The following is a 20607-nucleotide window of genomic DNA, read 5'->3' on the forward strand; positions in this document are numbered from 1 at the left end:
GTTCTTGCATCTAAACTATAGCAATCAGTGCCACATGATCTTACTGAAATCAAAGACTAGAAAGAGTTCAGACCTCATTTCAAACAACACCTAATTGAATACTATAAATGCACATGTCAGAAGACAGGCTATGTCACCTGACTACAGCAGTCACCCTTGTACATTCATTAAAGAAAACCTTGGCTAATTAATCACCTAACCTCTCCAGCATACAAACTAATACCCACTGTTTTTCAGATGCATACTGTATGGAAGCCAACATCATTGACAATGCACCTGGCCTGTGGCTGATTAAGTGTAGCTTGGTCCCTAGGCTGTTTTCAGACCATGGACCCCCAACAAAATGTTTAGGAACATGCATAAATGCATATTTTTGTTATTTACCTTCCTGATTTAATGTATTTCTTGTTGAAAATAGAATTATTTTACAGTGCATTTTAAATTCGTAGTTTTGAACATTGTTTTTCCATTAAGCAGTGAAGCAAAATGTATAAACCAATAAATAACAGAAGTAAGAGTTTTAGAATATTGCAACCAACTGGTAGATGGTGTAGAGGATTAAGGCTCTTGTTTCCTGTAACAAAGGTTTAGGGTTTGAGCCTGAGCAAATTAATTAACTAAACTGACCTCTGTAATAGACGAATTTCATACACACGTGCACACCTTTGGAAATCAAATAGCTTGTACCAGCTGTTGCTTCATTTGCACAGCTAAGATCTTGAAAAGGATTCTCCAAAATAGCTCATACCAAGGACTTGAAAATCAGGACCATCCACTTCAGATGTCCAAACACAGAGCTTGTGTTTGCAAGTTAAAAGGGCTGCTGCTTCACTTGAAAATCTCTAAGGCTTCTTGACACCTCTGCAAATTAAGTATTCCACTTTGGAAATCAAATCTTGTGCATTGCTTTGCATTGCTTTGGATGCCTCTATCTGCTTTGGAAACAGATGCAGATGCAATACAAGACTGAGAGGTGGAGAAAAAGAATGTAGAACAAGTTTACTTTTATAATTTTAATTAAATTAATGTTGTTCCCCACAGGCAATGGGCCCTAGGTAGCTCCATAGGCCACCTAGTACCAGATCTGGCTGTCTGTATATATATATATATATATATATATATATATATATATATATATATATGTCTATATATATATATATATATATATATATATATATGTATATATATATATATATATATATACATATATAGCTATATATGTATATATATTTGTACGTAAGTGTGTGTGAGTGTGTGTGTGTGTGTGTGTGTGTGTGTGTGTGTGTGTGTGTGTGTATATATATATATATATATATATATATATATATTTTTTTATGTATGCACACACAGACACACACACACACACACACACACACACACACACACACACACACACACACACACACACACACAGACACACACACATATTCACATGCATAAAACTATCATGGTTTCCTGGACTCTTAAATGGTATGTCTTAAATCAAATATTTTTCTCTCTGTAGAATATGATCCTTAAGCCTAAAATTCTTCCAGACAATCATAGAATTATTTTCACATCAAGTCATACTACACAGCTGGCTATCCGTAAACATAATGTTCACTTTTATTGCTAAGACTGCATTTTCAGCACGTTACGAAATAAAGAATTGCTTTAATGCGTGTGGATAGTGCAGGTCCCATATTATAGACAAAACATGTATTGCTGAAGCCTGAGCTGGCATTTCCACTTACAGGATTTGTTTAGTATTGCATTCAGCTCTACTGACCCTTCTATGAAAGATGAACAAAGTATGAGAAAGCATTTCTTTATTCCAAATGGTAGCTTTCATTTTATTTTTACTTTACTTGTTAGTTGTCTTGACCCGTGGAACACCTTCTCAGTTACAAACAATTACAGTGCAAAGGAAACAAATCCTTCATTATGAACAGTACAGTATAATCATATGGGAAATATAAACCATGAGCCTTTCAAGCAAACCATTATCTGTTCATTACACCATCTTGACTGCTCAATAAACTGAAATTAGGCTGAAAGAAGAATTATATTGGGGGTGGGCATTACTTATTACTCTCCAGAGTACAATTCGCATTTATCTTTCATAAAAATAAAAGGCTGTGATATAAGAAGAAAGTATGCTAAAGTATGTAAGGTTGCACAACAGAAACAGGGATTGCCTCCTACAGCATAGATCCTGGGCTGTAGAAGAGTTTTGTGTTGTATTTCAAAGAGAAATTTGAAAGGGTTATTTTATAAGAATGTTGCCTCTGAGGAATACAAGGTTCTGGGTTCTAAAGGAAAATCCTGTACATTTAGATACAGTGACTCAGATGTAAGCCTTTAAAATAAGGGTATAAAATATTACCTTGATAATGAAGGAGAGGGACAGATAGCACACATCTCTGAAAGAAGTAGTGACATTCTTTTCTGGGTATGTTGCTTATAAATCTGGATTTATCTGAAAGAAGTTCCTTCGAATTGATGAGCTGAGTTTTTTAAGTGGAAGAGAATGTCACCATATGAAAATGAGTACACCTTACCAAAAATAGAAGTGCTAGCATAGAAAGCAGAGTAGAATTACCATAGCAGATTTCCATCACACTGTGGAGCTTTTCATTACTTTTAACACATTCAGTAAAGGACAATGTAGGAAACCTGGAGAAGTGGAGATGTACTCTAGCGAGGAGAGGAATGAAGGTCAGCAGGACTAAGACAGAATATATGTGTCTGAATGAGATGGAGGACAGAGGACTAGTGAGGATGCAAGGAGTAGAGATGGCGAATGTGGATGAGTTTAAATGCTTGGGATCAATGGTTCAGAGTAATGGTGAATGAGGAAGTGAGGCAAAGAAGAGAGTGCAAGCAGGATGGAGTGGCTGGAGAAGAGTGTCAGTAGTGATTTGTGACAAACGGGTACCAGTAAGAGTGAAAGGGAAGGTCTACAAAATGGTAGTAAGACCAGCTATGTTATATGGATTGGAGACAGTGGCACTAATGAAAAGACAGGAGTCAGAGCTGGAGGTGGCAGAGTTAAATGCGTTAAGATTTGCATTGACTGTGACGAGGTCAAACAAGATTAGAAATAAGTATATTAAAGGGTCAGCTCAAGTTGGATGGTTTGGAGACAAAGTCAGACAGGTAAGATTGCATTGGTGTGGACATGTGCTGAGGAGGGATGCTGGATATATTGGAAGAAGGATGCTAAGGATGGAGCTGCCAGGTAAGAGGAAAAGAGGAAGGCTAATATAAAGTTTATGGATGTGGTGAGAGAGAACATGCAGGTGGTTGGTATTTACCTCACAGTAACAAGGTACAAGATTTGACTGTCAACTTTGAAAATGAAATATTTAAGCCTAGTACTTAACTATGAACCTATAAATGTATTGATGGTGATGAAAATTAGTAGAGCCTTGGAAATATTGGTGTATAACAATGTCAGGGTCTTTAATTACTTTGGGAGATACTTCTCTGTTTTCCTTTATCCCTTGCCTTGCCACTGATATTAGTGAAGCATAACAAAAATTGTGATATGTGATGGGAAAATGTAGCACATTCTTAAATTTTAGATTGATTGGGCAAACATCAAGACCGATATATGTACGACCAAATATGTGGTTCTGGTGCCATACTTTTCATTATCTGCTCACTTCAGGAATACAGAACATGATTATCCTCTTTCCTGGTAATGCAAAATTTGATGCAGCAGCAGTAGAGGATGGGATGGAGAACTTATGCAAGATTCGGAAAGGCTGACTAAGTGATCAAATTAGCGTAAGTTGTTCATTGTAGATAATTGCAAAGCAGTGAACCTGACTACTGCAGTGCTGATTAAACTTAACATCTGTGATGACAGGAAATGCCAGCAGCAGAACAGTAAAAAGATGAGTGGGCATTGATCATTTCTGAACTAGATGACCAGATACAGGGTGCCAGGTAGTGTCAGTAGCCAAGAGAATTCTGATTGAATCATCAGGTGGACAGACTCTAAACAAGATATAATTTTTCATCTCTGTTGTACATTAGTAAGCCCACAGTTTGAGCACTGCATGAGTGGTTCTGGAGGCTATACATGGATAGGGGCATTGTGCTGCTATAAACAGTTCAGAATAATATGGGGGATAGGGGAAAGGAAGTGGCCTGACTTTACAGAATGTAAAGGTATCCCAAACAGAGAAGAGAAAAAATGGGGAGGGGGGTAAGTATAGGCACAGAAGATAATGTCTGGTAGGTGAAAAGGAATCATAATGCATATAAAAGACAGATAATGATACAGGCTGCAGATTATATGGGCCATCAGCTCTATGGTTCTATAAAAACATTTAATCACTAAGGTGGTTGTGGGCACATGGAATGGACTATAAGCATGGCTGGTAGACAAGGAATCCTTAGAGGCATTCAAGATAGTGTGGAATAGGTGGACAAGAATGAGAATATGGTAGGGACAGAGTAGAGGTAGAATGTTAAATGCATTTAAAGGGCTGCATAGACAGGCTTCTGTCTTCTACTTATCTATCAAATGTATATGAACATCAGTGGTTTCATTTGTCATTTATTTTTCTAGTTAAAAAAGTGTCTTGCTTTTTGTTCCAAAATGGATAAAATCCTATCCAGCTGCAAGCATACATTGAGATTTTCAGAACACAACTGAGAAGTATTCACTTTACACCTGGGTATAGTGATTTCAGAGGTATGGTGGGCATTACCCCCCTACATCATGAGTACTGTAGGGTGGCTTACACTACAAAAATAATGTGATGGTATTAAACTGAGTTTTCATATTTTCATTTTCATATTTGTTGTATTCATTTTCCAATCACAGTTCCTTTTTCAAGGTAAAGAGACTTGAGATTTGTGGTCTTGCACCTATGAAACCCGACCTTTTGCAGATCTTAATATAATGAATATTATTTTCTTGTAATACCTTGTGAGCATATAAGTTTTCAGGACATGAGCCAGTTACAGACACATAATCTCATGCAGTAAAAACATAAATTGACAAAATTGGGTTTAGGATGCCAGGACCACTAAGATTTTCAACCATTTCAGGGGAAAATTAGTATTTTTGAAGAAAATAATATTTTTAAGATAGCACAATGGATTCATAAGCAAAGAGGGACTATCTTCTGCATCCCACTAATACACCTCTTCTATGTTTTGTTAAGAAAAAAAAAATGAAATGACTACTATGTGAAACATGTAGCCTCTCACCTTTTTACTTATACTAACTCCATGGTTACAAAATCTTGGAGAAAAAGAAAAACATGAAAACTTAAAAACACTTAGGGTATACAGACATAAGCCACACTAGCAGTGATTTTTTTATGAAAAAAGAGAGTGGATACTTTAAAATGTGAGAACAGATAGCAGTAACATTAAACTTGCCCACTAAATAGTAAATCAACTGCAAGGATGTCAGTAATGATTCAGACTCTAGAATGAACAAAATAATTATAACAAAGTTATTGATTTTAAAATAATACATTTTCAAAGAGTTTCTTAAATACAAGTAATAACAATTAGAACATTTTCTTCTTCTCCTTCTGAATGCCCATAAAGATACTCTTTTCTAAGACATGTTGTCTTTTAAAACATTATCCCCACCCCCACTGACACACACACACACACACACACACACACACACACACACACACACACACACACATACACACACACACACACACACACACACACACACGCACACACACCACCCACAAATTAAATTACATTTTTTTTTTTTTTAACTGGACTAAGTCACAATGAGATTTGGCGCCCATCACTAATCATTACTGTGACAAAAGGATCTATTGCCAGCACGGCTAGCTGGAATTTTGTAAATAATTATATGCTGTTGGTGAATATTGAAATGATTTATACAAGATGATTGTGTTACAGATGTATTAGAATTGTATGTCATGCATATATCAAACTACTAGTACAGACGTGTGTTGGAAAGGTATTTGCAAAGTGCTGTTTGAAATGTAACCACAGTGTACCCTACTGCAAGGCAACAGAAATGTACAAGTAGTATGGTAACTGTTTAAATGTATATATTTTAACAGTGGAACCTGGAATACAGGAGGTTAACTTCAGTCCAGCAAACTTTAGAAAAATAGCTGAAATTAAATTACTTTATGGGACACAATAAATAGGCTATCTCTCTTTTCAATGCAGCTAGAGACACAAGGTCTGTACTAGGAAGCTTTCTGTATTGTCCTTGGAGTGAACTAATTGCTACTTTTGAAGCATGAAGGAATGCAATTGTTTTATGACTTCCAGCATCTGCCAAAGATCTGAGGAAAAGCCCATGTCTGTAAAATTTTAAAGGTAGATGCTAAATGCTGCCAGCTTCTAGCAATGGGGGGTTTGTCTTGGGAACTAGAAGTCAGATGACAAGAAGTGATGTCATCCTGCAAGCTATCCCAGCAGTAATATCTGAGATATTATTTTGAAAAGTCACTTAGTGAGGCAGAGCATTCTGTATTCAGTCTTAGACCTGACAGGAACCATTCACCACAACATCTGTCTTGCTCTAATGAAGTAAGTTTCTAGGGAACAGTATAACTGTTTTAGATGCAGTCAGGAATATAGTGAATCTTAATTTAGATATTTTTCTTTCTTTATTTGAGACTGTCCTGCAATCTTGTTTTAAATATTTCCTGTGGTTTTGAACTCTGATGTCACTGTGAATACACATTTAATATTGTCTTGTTCTTTTATTATTTATTATTAAAGATATTTAAACATTTCATTGTGGCTGATCTGTGTAGAGATATTTAAGTTTTAAGAGAGTACTTGCATATTTATTTGGTGACACTGTGTGGGCCACTCCTAACAGCCTTGCTCTTGGTCAAACTACCTTTTGTATTAGTATTAATATTACACAGTAATATTGGATACCCTTTGTTAAGGGCCATAACACAGCTGACAAGGAGTGACTGGTGGCAATGATAACTACCTTATAGTCTGGGCAGAAGGGGGCATAGCTAGTAAACCTGTGCCAGCCACCAGCCTTTCCCAGGTGTGTGTGTGTGTGTGTGTGTGTGTGTGTGTGTGTGTGTGTGTGTGTGTGTGTGTGTGCGTGTGTGTGTGTGTGTAAATCAAACTTCAACGATTGTGTGTGTCAGCTTCTTGGGCAGGGGCATAAAGCACCGGGTGGACAGAGAGGGTGCTGAAGGTGTTAGCTTGATCACTCAGCTGAGATCTCAACTGTATAGGTGTGCCAGTGGGGAGCCTTATTGGGCATCTAGAGGAAGAGGGAGAAACCAACAGAAGCCTGACTGTGGTCTCTGTGTGCTCTATGGGAAATTGCACTTGATGCAGAGACCTGCATCTGGAAATACTGTGTTTGTACCTGTTACCCTCCCAGTGAATGTCCCTCACTGTTGCCAGTGGTGAGAATTGCGGATCCTTGATTACTGGTCCATTGGAGGGTCTTCACAATTGCATCCAACTTTTCTGAGGAGAATTTGGTCATATTCTGAAGGACTACTGAAATAAAGAACATAGACATATTACACTGAACACAAAAAGTCACTTTTTACAACTTATAGGACATTGGACTCTCATTCAAATATTATCCCTTCACAGCACTCACCCCATTTTTTATTTTTATCAGCTTGCTGGCTTTATATTAATATCATTAATATGCACTATTCCCTACTTCACTTAGCCTTTAAAACGGACCAACAACCTCATATGAAACACAACATCACCTATTTTTTTGAAAATTAAGGTGCATCCATTGGATGTTTTTCAAAAGTCTCAACAGTAACCCATTTGATAACTGGATCTTACCTCTACTGTATAAAAATGTACTGTTCTTCAGCTGCTAGAGTGCCTGAATTTAAGAAACCTACTACTCTAGCTCACAAAATAATTATGTATTGTATGATGGTAAGGCTGACCAATCTGTAGTTCTCTTGCTGCTTACACTTGCCTTTTCTAATCAAGGGATGCACATTTGTTACTATTCCAGCACTAGTCCATTACAGGATGCACTATAAAGCATTGTTGGTAATTAACCCCACATTTCTGCAACTTTGCCAGCACCTAGAAAGCTGGCAATCTATCTAGTCACTGTCTTTGTCATTTGAAATTCTTTAACTTCTTCCTAGCCTTCTGAATCACCATGCAAGTTATCCATGCATCTCAGGATCTTTTTTATCCAATCCACTATCCTACATTTATATTTTCCTGTAATATCAACATATTACAAAAGAAAAGTAATTATCTAAGTGGTATTCTTCTTCTTAATAAAAAATTGCTGACTGACCAAGAATTCTGATCAGCAGTCAAAGTTCCCAGCTTTAAATTGTATATCCAATATATTTCCTCTGTTTTACTACCGGGGGATTTCTTCTCTTAACCTCGCATAGCAACACCACTAGAGGTGGCTATATAATTGTATCAGTGCTACAAGGCACTTCAGATTACGAAAGTAAAAAAAAAAATTCTATCAACATGTTTTCATTAACTATCCTACATACATTGATAAACTATCCTACCTACTACATTTAACTCATTAAGCTAGTTTCAACCATTAGGTCCTTAATGATCCCTTGTGTTCATGAATGGTCTCAGCTGCCACATGTTATATTAGTTTATATTAACATTTTTTTATCCCTGTCAGTTCTCATCATTTATGTTTATATGACTCAACCTTTCTCTTTACTTTCTTCTTCTTCCTTTTTATATTTTCATTACCTGGTTAACTATGCCTTTAAAGCAACCACCCTGCCAGTTCTCCTACTCACACACTTTTTTTTTTTGCTTTAGTATTTTATAGTATTCCTCAATTGCATTCACCATAAACTTACAGCAATTTTAAGAGTTTTGTGATAATTTGAACAGCCTTCTACAGCAGGATGACAAGTCTAGGCTGAAGGAATTCAGGAAACATAGGGCAAGAAAACATTTTTTTTATGAGGACCAATCTGGGATAGATAAGCTCATAATATGATTGCTATCTGTCCTGGTTTAAACTTCTAAGCTATTAGACATTTTGCTGATTAGCAAATAGTGGTGATATTGAGTCTTCAAGTTTTTAGAAATTATACCGATAAGCAAATAGTGGTCTTCTAGAGTGTAAACATAAAATATCTTTTGGCATCTAAGCAACAGATGAATATTCAGAACTAGTTGTGAGTTACAGCACATCTGCATGACTGTGTTTAAGTAACAAAAAGAAAGATTATAAATACCGGCTATATAACACTTTTATATGTTTACTAAGAAAGTAAGTTCGTATTACAACTTGACTGTTATGAGGATAAGACAATAAAGGATGCATTAGAAATAAATGTTTAAATTCCTATGGAACAGAATCTTTTAACAAAATGTAACAATTTTGGACAGAATATAAGTTGAAGTTTGCATCTTTCCTGTAAGTTTTGAGCAGACACAGTAAGGTTTTTTGCTTTCAGTATGGGACATGTAAAACAGAGGCATAACTTTATTTTGGGATGTCTTTCTTTGTGTTAGATCTGGTCCAGATGAAAAGCAAAAATAGAATTTTAGTCAACACACAGAATGACAAACTGATGCTGCAGGATGGAAAACATGATGTTTACTACATGGATATTACATTGAAACTAAGGTCATTCAGTTATTAGCTGTGTGATTTTATGATTTATTTGGTTCAAAAGAATCGAAAAGGTACAAGTGTGACGATTGGAGAGAGATGGACGAAGGCTGCCAGCCTAGTCAGATAGAATTTGATATATAATTCTGGTATTTGTAAATAAATGTAAAATACAGACATGTTTTCTTGAATGTAAAAGAATACTGTGAAATGTAGAACTGCAAAATATGTGACAACATTGCACTCTACTGGCCCAGTGAAGCATGTTGTGACCCTTTCATGTTAGAATTCGGCTCCAGTGTGTCTGGATGAAGGTTTCATTCCCATTGTTTTAAGGCTAAAGTTTATGACCAGAATTTCCATGTGGATGGTGCTTTACTGCTCGGGTTTCTAATATACATGTGAAATGTCTTCTATTGTTGTAAGTTTCTGAGCAGGTGTTAGATTGCTAAATAATGCAGTTTGTTTGCCTGGGAAAACCTAAGTGTCAACATGATCTAATTTGGGAGGGACCCAGCAAACATGTTTGTTAGTAATGTTTAAATACTATTTCTCACAAGAGACTTAAAGCATTTTGATCTTGGATATCTAACTCAGCACTTTGCCTAGGTTTACATGTAAGTTTTTAGCACTGTGATTTCTTGTAGGAATAGTTAAAGTTAGTAAAGATTAATTAGGTATTTTTCTTTGAAATCAGACCTGTCCTACTGTATTATTTTAAGTTTCTGTGTGATCTCTGAACTCTTAGATATCTCTGTGGTGTAGTAGTTTTGTCTTGTATTTTATTTATTCATTATTAAATATTTTTAAAACCTTCTACCTGTGGCTGGTTTGTGTAGAGATAAGCTCTAGAGTACACTGCATATTTATAGAGGTTATTGTAATAGGCCACTGTAAAGTAAGCCTTGGATTATAATATTGCACAGTAATACTTGGACACCCTTTTAAGGACATTTTAGTAGCTGATATTATTAGCTGGGTGGTGGCAGTAATTACTACCGTATTGTCTGGTTAAAGGGGTAAGCTGGAGAATCTGTGTCAGCCTTTCCCAGGAGTGTCTGTGTGGTTGTATAACCTCTTCTCAAAGTGTGTGCATGGTGTGTCAGCTACTTGGCAGGGACACAAAGCACTGGTTGGACAGAGAGGGTACTGGAGGTTTTAGCTTGCTGAGCTAGGCTGAGACCTGGACCCTATAGCTGTGCCAGTAGGGAGTCTTATTGAGGACCTGGTGAGCAAGGAAGCAACCAGCCCCAGACTGACTGTGATCTCTGTGTGCACTTAAGGGAAATTGTACTTTACTGTGTGTATTAGTCATCCTTTCCTCTTGTCACAACTAGTAAAATAATGTGGAATATATACAGGTAATTCTACATGAAGTTTGTATACAGCTATTAAAAAGTAGTGTGTAAGTTGCAGATCCATGTGTTGTAGCATCCTGTGCAGCTCCCCTATCTGATGCCCAATCAATTCTAAGTCAAGAAGAGAGAGAGTGTCACTATACAATCTCGAAATACTGAAATATCAAATTTCAGTATCTCGAGACTGTATAGTCGAAAGTGCAGTTACACGAATCTGCACTATATCGAATGCAGTAATGTCAAATCCGCTGTTGTGGTGTCATATTCGTGATGTGTGATGTGGTGTGTGGATTCAGCTGGGGATTCAGGTAAATGATGCTTTTGTAAGAGTATTGGGTAGGGATTTTAGTGTGTGTGAGTGTATGTAGTGGTGGGTTTTAGGGACTTTGAATTTAGTGCAACCTCAGGGTTAGTATACATAAGTAGGGGGGTGTGGGGGGGGTGCAGCCATCCACATGGCATGTGCAGGAGGACTTGCCCCCTGGTTATAGGTAGGGTAGGTATGTTTATATTTTATGTTGTGTTTGTGTGTAATGTTTTGTTTCTTGTAGTGTAGTTAGGTAGGTGTATGTGTGTTTGTGTGGTGGTGTGTGTATGTGTATGGTCGCGATTTTGATTTTCTAGGTTGTGGGTTTTCGGTTATGTGGATTTTGGGCTTTACAGTTTTGAGATACTGAAATCTGATATTTCAGTATTTTGAGATTGTATAGTGAATCTACACAATGGATATAAAAAGTGTACACACCCCTAATAAAATTCCAGGTTCTTGTGATATAAAAAAATGAGACCACAATAAATCATTACAAAACTTTTCCCACCTTTAATGTGACCTACAACCTGTACAATGCAGCTGAAAAACAAACAAATTTGTTAAGGAAAAAAGTATAAAAAATAAAAAACGTACAATAAGCTTGTTGCATAAGTGTACACACCCATAAACTAATACTTTGTTAAAGCACCTTTTAATTTAAATACAGCATTCAGTCATCTTGGGTACACACCTGCCATCAATTAAAGAGAATCCAATTAACCCCAAATAAAGTTCAGCTGTCCTAGTAGGATTTTTTTAACATTTACTCAGTTGCCTGCTACAGCAAAAGCAATGGTCCGCAGAGAGCTTTCAAAACATCAAAGGGATGTCATTGTTGAAAGGTATCAGTCAGGAGAAGGGTACAAAAAACATTTCCACTACATTGGATATACCATGGAGCACAGTGAAGACAGCCATCAAAAAGTGGAAAAAATACGGTGACTTTGCAAAGAACTGGATGTCCTTCCATAATTAATGAAAAAACAAGATGAAAACTGGTCAGGGAGGCTGCCAAGAGACCTACAGCAACACTGAAGGAGCTGCAGGAATTTATGGCAAGTACTGGTTGTGTACTACATGTGACAACAATCTCCCGTATTCGCCATATGTCTGGGTTGCAAGGAGGAAGCCTTTTCTTACACAGAAAATCATCCAGGCCTGGCTAAAATTTACAAAACAATACATCAAGTCTCCCAAAAGCATGTGGGAAAATGTGTTATGGTCTGTTGAGACCAAAGTTTAACTTTCTGGCCGCAATTCCAAAAGATACATCAAGAGCAAAAACAACACTTCACATCAGTAAAAGACACCATCCCCACGGTGAAGCATGGTGGTGGCAGTATCATGCTTTGGGGTTGCTTTTGTTCAGCTGGAACTGGGGCTACAGTCAAGGAGGAGAAAATTATGAACATTTCCAAATGCCAGTCACTTTTGGCCCAAAACCTTCAGGCGCCTGCTAGAAAGTTGAAGATGAAGAAGAATTTCACCTTTCAACAAGAGAATGACCCCAAGCATACATCCAAATCAACAAAAGAATGGCTTCATCAGAAGAAAATTAAAGTTTTGGAATGGCCCATCCAGAGCCCAGCCCTAAATCCAATAGAAAATCTGTGGGGTGATCTGAAGAAGGCTGTGCACAAGAGATGCCCTCACAATCTGACAGATTTGGAGTGCTTTTGCAAGAAAGAGTGGGCAAATATTGCCATGTCAAGATATGCCATGCTGATAGACTCCCACCCAAAAAGACTGAATGTTTCAATTAAATCAAAAGGTGTTTCAACAAAGTATTAGTTTAAGGGTGTGCACACTTATGCAACCAGCTTATTGTACTTTTTTTAATTTTTATATTTTTCCCCTAACAGATTTGTTTGTTTTTCAATTGAATTGTATAGATTATAGGTCACACTAAAGGTGGGAAAAGTTTTGAAATGATTTAATGTGGTCTCATTTTTTTATATCACAAAACCTGGCATTTTAAGAGGGGTGTGTACACTTTTTATATCCACTGTATACACACACACACACACACACACACACACACACACACACACACACGCACACACGCACACACGCACACACACACTACATCAAAGAGAGAAACAAATGTCCTTTTCCAATGCACTACCCATAACCTGACCACATTCATCTCAGATTTATCTGAATAGTGGTTATTGGGCGGGGCAGCATTCCTTAATAATACATGGTAACTCTAACCGTATACATACCTCTGCTCCTAACCATCACATGCATCTTAAGTTTAAAAAGCCTTTTCAATAACTTTACCACTAAACAATACAGCTCGGACATTCAGCATGCATAACACACACACACACACACACACACACACACACACACACACACACACACACGCACACACACACACACACACACACACACACACACACACACACACACACACACACACACACACACACACACACACACACACACATATTCACAGACCAAAGATATCCCCTAACTTAATCCTAACATTAAATGCATACAGTGGCACACACACAAAAGTTTACCCTAGGCCTAAAACACATACACTCTCACAAAAACTCCTAAACCAAGCAGTTACCTTAGTCATCCATCCAGAATTTGCACAAACATGTTTGAGTAAAAGTCTACTTTCCCAATTCATATTGCAGTTCAGTTATGTCACATTAATGAGTGTGGACTAACTGCACTGCACAGTAACAATCTAATACACAAAGAAAATTAAGGTAGTAAATAATTTTAGAGTTCAAAAGTTTTTATTAAGTTTTGAAGTGTAATAAACAACGTATTAATGTTATATAATGATGAAATAAGCAAAATAACATTATTATTTACAATATTTACATAGGTCTTAAAAAATTATAGAATGAACCAATCTGATCCAATTTGAAAGACATTTATACAATTTTTTGTCAACTGCTTTCCCCTTTAAGTAAGGGCTGGAACTGTTCTAAATGTCTCAATAAGTGATAGTACCTTCTTACATGGGTTGTTGGACCATGTTTTGGAGTAATTCTTAGTTCTTTAACTCTGACTTCCACTGTTGCAGTTTCTTTGAATTCTTCCAAAGTAGGTTCAGAAGTTGAGTTCCACTTTCTAGTGATGCATTTCCTTGCAACTGCTAATATGGTCCATAATAAATATAGGTCTTTTTTATTCAATTCAGATCTTTCATTAATATTCAAAAAAAAAATAAAGATTTTGCAAATAAAAACCTATCTGTAAATAAAGCTTGTAAAAATTCACCAGCATCTTCATAGTACTTTTTAAGTTTAATACAATCATGAAATATGTGTATCCAATCTGCATTGCATATTAATTGACATCTCCAACATATAACATTATTGGAAGAGTCAAATTTGGCTAATTAATTGGGGGTATAGAATGATCTATGCAGAAATTTCCATGTGAAAATTCTCCAATATTGTATGTTAGATATTAATTTGACAGAATATAATAAGTTTGTTTTGTTTTCCAAAGATACAGTTAATGAATGACCTTTGGTGATAAAGTCCCAAAATTTTTGTTTAACTTCAGTTTTATAATTAATAATTTATATTATTTTGAAGTTATATTTTTCCAATTATTTTTGTTATATAAAATATTATCTATAACTTTTATAAATTTAGGTCTATTTTTAAAAGGGGAATTGTTTATTATTCTGTATAAATCTTGTGTATGAGTCAAAACACTTTGGAGTATTAGCCAATCTGCTGATGAGATTTCATAAGTAGTAGTTATTTGTTGGCTATCTGCTATTTTTTGATTAATAATACATTGTTGCCAGCAAATAAAGTTGTTATGTTCCCATGTATTGAAGATATATTTATACATCTTATTATGAAAGTTATTTGTGGAACTGAAAGGGATTATTGAATCTATCCATGTTCTTATTTCTGTGTTGGCAATAATGAATTTCCTAAATGTATTAAAAACATAATTTATGAAGTTTAGTTTAGTAGGCTTTGTTAAATTATACTGAATTCATATACATAAGATATTACATGGTTTATTAGTATGCTTTCCTAACTTATAGTTTTTTGTTATAGAATTTTCATTTAAATAAATAGTGGTATGTAAGGTTTTCCAGTTGGAGGAATAATTTGGGTCTACCCAATTTATGATTATTTTAAATATAGACACTGTTATATAAGTCTCTAAGTCTGGAAAGTTAATTCCCCCTCTGTCCCATGGTCTAACATGATGAGTGAGATCTATTCTATTTTTGTTAGGGTACCAAAGCCATTTTAATAATATTGAATTTATTTTTTTTAGAATAAGTTTTTCTGGAATAATAGAAGAGCTATGTATAGAATTTTTGGTAGTAATATTTTTATTATTTGTAATCTATCTTCAAAAGTTAAATATATTTTATTCCAATTGGCAATATGGCTTTTTATATTTTTTAAGATATTATTATAGTTTGTAATACGAGTTTGTTCTATAGTTTTATATAAAACAATGCCTAAATAATTAAGGGTTGACACTTGCTTACCTATTATTTGGTTCCCTTCTAATATACACTCATTATACCTGTTCATTATTAGAAAATTTGACTTTGCTTTATTGAAGTAAAGTCCAGACATTGAAGAGAAATTTTCTACTATTAATTCTAATTCTTTTATGCTTTCTTTTGATTTGGATAATGTGAAAAAAATGCCATCTGCAAATAACATAATTTTGGACTCATACTGGCCATATAAATCAATATCCTTTACTTTCTTATTGGAGCGTATTGTAGAGGCAAATAATTCAATCGCGAGTGCAAATAGGATGGGTGACATTGGGCAGCCCTGTTTAGTTCCTTTTGTTAGAGTTATAGAATCAGAAGTAAATGGACCTAGTTTAACATCTGCTAAGTTATTTTTATATATGTTTTCCATTAATGAAATAAAAGGATGCAGAAAATCAAGATATGCTAATATCTTAAATAAATATTCCCATTTTAGTGAATCAAAAGCTTTTTCTATATCCAATGCTATTATTCGAGTTTCCTTTTTTTCTCTATTTAATATGTCTATAAGAGTTAATAGTCTTTGAATGCTATCATATGTGTGTCTATTGTAAATAAAACCTGTTTGGTCCTCATTTAAAATGCAGGTCAAAGATTTTTTTATTTCTGTTAACTAAGATGGACATAAAAATTTTATAACCATTGTTGAGTAGAGATATTGGTCTGTAAGATTTGCATTGTGTGGGATTTTTACCTTCTTTCATAATGGGTATAATCAGGGAATATTTCAATGAGGGTGGTATAATATTTTGTGATTAGATTTCTAATAAAGTTTTGTGAAATACAGAGATTGTGGATGTTGGAAAAACTTTATATAGTTCAATTATAATACCATCTAATCCTGGTGCTTTGTTGCATTTGCTTTCCCTTATAACATCTTTAATTTCTTTATGTGTAATTTGTTTTTGGATATCTAATTTTAATTTTTCTGGAATTTTTTTGACTTTGTGAAAGTTAATTTCTGTATTTGGACAAATCGTTTGAGATTTATTACTCCCGAAATGTTCCGTATAATGATATTTGAAAGCCTCCAGAATTTCACTTATATCTGAAAGCCTCCAGAATTTCTCTTATATCTGAAACTAATTTATTTCCTCTTCCTTCATGAATAATATTAGTAATATTATTTTGTTTTGATTGCCTCTTAATTCTGTCTGCTAAATTATGCATGTGCTTGGTGATGTAGCACAAGAATTTAGTTTCAGTTTTCCAATGCTATGTTTGTTTTATGGGTTAAAATGTTATTATATTTTTTGTTTAATTCATCTATTTCTTTCTTTTTAGCTGAGATATTTGATGAGTATTTATTGTTGATTTTTATTAGTTGATTTTGTACATTGTTTAATTCAGACTCCCATTCTTTTGTTTTTGAACCATCTAATAATTTTTCTATATATACATATATATATATATATATATATATATATATATATATATATATATATATATATATGCATGCTTTCAAAGTATCCCAAATCATTACTATATTTATCTCTTCAGAGAAGTTAGTTTCCAGATAATATTGCAGTTCCATGTTTAACCAGGGCTTGAATTCTTTTAATGTTGGAATATAAGCTGGTATTCTAGTTTCAAACTTTAATCTTTTAAAGTCTATTTGAATATTAAGAATAAGAGAATTATGATTTGATAAGGGACAGGGGTTTATTAGAAATGTGTTTATTTTTTTGTTTAGATCATGTGATATATATATATATATATATATATATATATATATATATATATATATATATATATTCTTGTGTGGGTATTAAATCTAAAGTCTTGATGGGAAAATAGTAACAAATTATTTTCTTTAACTTTGAATGTATCAATTAGTTTTTGACTTCCAATCCAGTTTGTAAGTAGTTTAGCTATGGGGTTAAGACGTAATTTTTTTTGTTGGTAGTCTCTGAATTATCTAAGATGTGATTAAATCACCTCCTATTATTAAATTACCTTTATATGTTCTATTAATTAAATCTAGTTGTTTTTAACAGTTTCTGTGCCTATGCCAGGGAACCAATATAGATTTACCAGTGTCCAAAGCCTATTATTAAACCTTAGGATAACAAGTGTTAGAAGACCATCTTTTCTTCATATTTGTAAATGATCTGGGGATTGACAGTTTTCTTTTTCCATAAAATTATTACTCCTCTTTTTTTTGTTTTATATGTGGAATGAGATAATGTTAGGTATTCTTGTAGATTCCATGTGTGCTTATTATTAGTTTTAAAATGTGATTCTTGTAAGAAGACTATCTGAGCTTCATTTAATTTTAGATATCTTGATAGATTTAATCTCTTCTTAGGATTGTTTAAACCACTGACATTTAGAGAAAGCATAGTTAGATCCATAGGTTTTTCTTAAGTGTCATATTTTAAATAATACTTCTAATTTGGTCAAACCTATAAATGTTTTGATATTTTACTAGTTTGAGTTTCTTGCCACTATTATTTTTTGTTATCAGATTGAATTCTACTACCAAAGGATATGTTGTGAATTTTAGTTCAGACCTGTCAAAAAATAAAAAGTAAATGCTATAGTAACAATTAAACATGAAAAAATAATCCAACAATTTAAAATTTCCCTCTTTATACAGGAATGATATACATTCCCAATCCAATTGATAAAAAATAATCTATCAGATTGTCCGTCATACCTTATCATTAAAAGAACCTTTTGAGCTCCTTAATTTGTTATTGGAGATCAACTGACTTTTTAATTAAATAGATTCTAATTTATGTGCAAGTTAGTTATAATTAACTTGACTTATGACTTTTATCAAAGAGAAGCAAATTGATAGAATACTGGCTTAACTCAAATAATGGCTAAATATAAGATATATGTTTCAATTATTTCTTGTGAAAAGAAGATTAGGTAAGAAATTAAATTCTAACTACATTTTCAATGTATTTCTATGAAAACAATCTAGTCCTCAGTTTCAAATCAGATTGCCCCTTCCAGAGTCTTTGTTTTTTACTAGATAATTGAGAGAAGAGAGGCCAGTAGTTCAAAAACAGAGTGCAAAACTCTATATTTTCCAGAATGTCCATATGTAGGCATCACCTTTTTATTTGATGTAATATTCTGTCAGAGTAAGTATTATTTAAAATCCATCGCCATTTGTTACTCCATCGAAGAAATCCTTATCCATACTCTATATTCTTTAGTATAGAGATATATAATCTTATCTCCTATGTTTACCTCATAGAAGTTTGTCTATTCCTGTAAATCTGCATATCTTATTTAAGTAACCTTTAAAATCAAAATCATTAGAAAATGGATAATAAAGGTTTATTTGAATTATATACTAAATGTAGAGATTTGTTCTTAAAGATAATTATTAGCCTTAATTTATAGATTACATGTTGAATTATTTTGTTAAAGTTTTCTATGTCCACTGTTTCACTGTTTTAAATCATACATACGTCAATAAAGGCATGTTATCATTCAGTTTATTTCAAAGCTGCCTGACCTGTGAGTGGGTTGACTACTACATAGAGTGTACTGTTATTTATCTCCCAATAAAACTTGCTCCTTATTATTATTTTTTTTCCTTTTTTCCTCCCTTTTTTCTTCCTTTCTTCTCACCTTTCCTCTCATTTCCCTTTCCCTTCCACTTCTTTTTCTCTCTTTTCCTCTTCCTATTCACCCCATCACATCTGTTAAAAAGGTCACTCTTGTCTACTAAGGTCTTTCTTTATATCTTAAATTAAAATCAGCAGTGGTGTATACTTTTGTTAGACTCTCTCTAATATCATTGGGATTCTAATAATTCTGAATATGTTATCTTATGTCTGCTTCTCTCCGTAACCCCACACTGTTCTGCATAAATGATATATGTTATCAGTTTAGCTCCTCTTTAGGCTAATACTATAAATATTTCCTGTGTTCTCTTTGATTAACACTATGCTGACTAATTCCTTTGATAGTAATAAAATAGTAATTTCTAATCAAACTTTTTTGTTAACTAGTGTTCTGTCCTAACTAATTTATTACCCCTTTCTCTATTTCCAATGTCTCAGAGTGCTCAAGTGATCCTATTATATCAAGGTCACTTGAATGCTCATTTAATAGTTTATATTTGATCTCTATAATTAGTGTTGTGACAACTTTAGTTTGCCTAGGAGATATTTTATTGATAGGAAGTTTAATTGGAATGGAGCTGGTACCACAGTATCAAACATTTAAATGAAAGTGCATGTGTTTATATATCAAAAACAACATATGTTGGGTAAAACTATGAAGCTGATGCAATATAAATGAATCCTTAATTATTTTTTCTTAATATCACATTTTAACATGTTTAATGTAGGTGTAGTATTTGCGTTAGTGTAGTGATATAGCAAGTAGTCGCATCATGTCTGTGTTCAATTTAAATGATGCCTATCTCTTTAAGAGAGTAAGGAAGTGTTTGAGTATGCGCAAATGGGCTTATATAGATCTCCTTGATGTTTCTTTGCTTGCAATCTTCAACTCTCAGTAGCAAAACAATGATAAAATAGAAAAAATGTGTTAAGCAAGAAAATCTCTACAAGCTCTATTCCTTACCTACTCATACAACATCAGAGTACATCAGCATCAACTGTCACAAGCGAGCAGCTCTGCCATAGGCTTGTGTCATTCAACTATATGATTTTATTTCAAAAATACCACTTTTTTTCTTCCTCTCTTTATATTAGACAAAGCCAAAAAATTGAATATACCCTGTGTTTGACAGGCTCTCAGCTAGAATACAATCCTGAATGTCTGCAGTGTATTTTGGCGCTCAGAGAAGCTCGAGCTGTACTAGTAGAGGCTTTTAGTTAACAAACAGCTTCTCTGAATGCCGCACATTTAAAAAGCA

The sequence above is a fragment of the Protopterus annectens genome, chromosome 4.part0, assembly GCF_019279795.1.
Source record: "Protopterus annectens isolate FY-2018-M chromosome 4.part0, PAN1.0, whole genome shotgun sequence".
Classification (NCBI taxonomy): Eukaryota; Metazoa; Chordata; order Ceratodontiformes; family Protopteridae; genus Protopterus; species Protopterus annectens.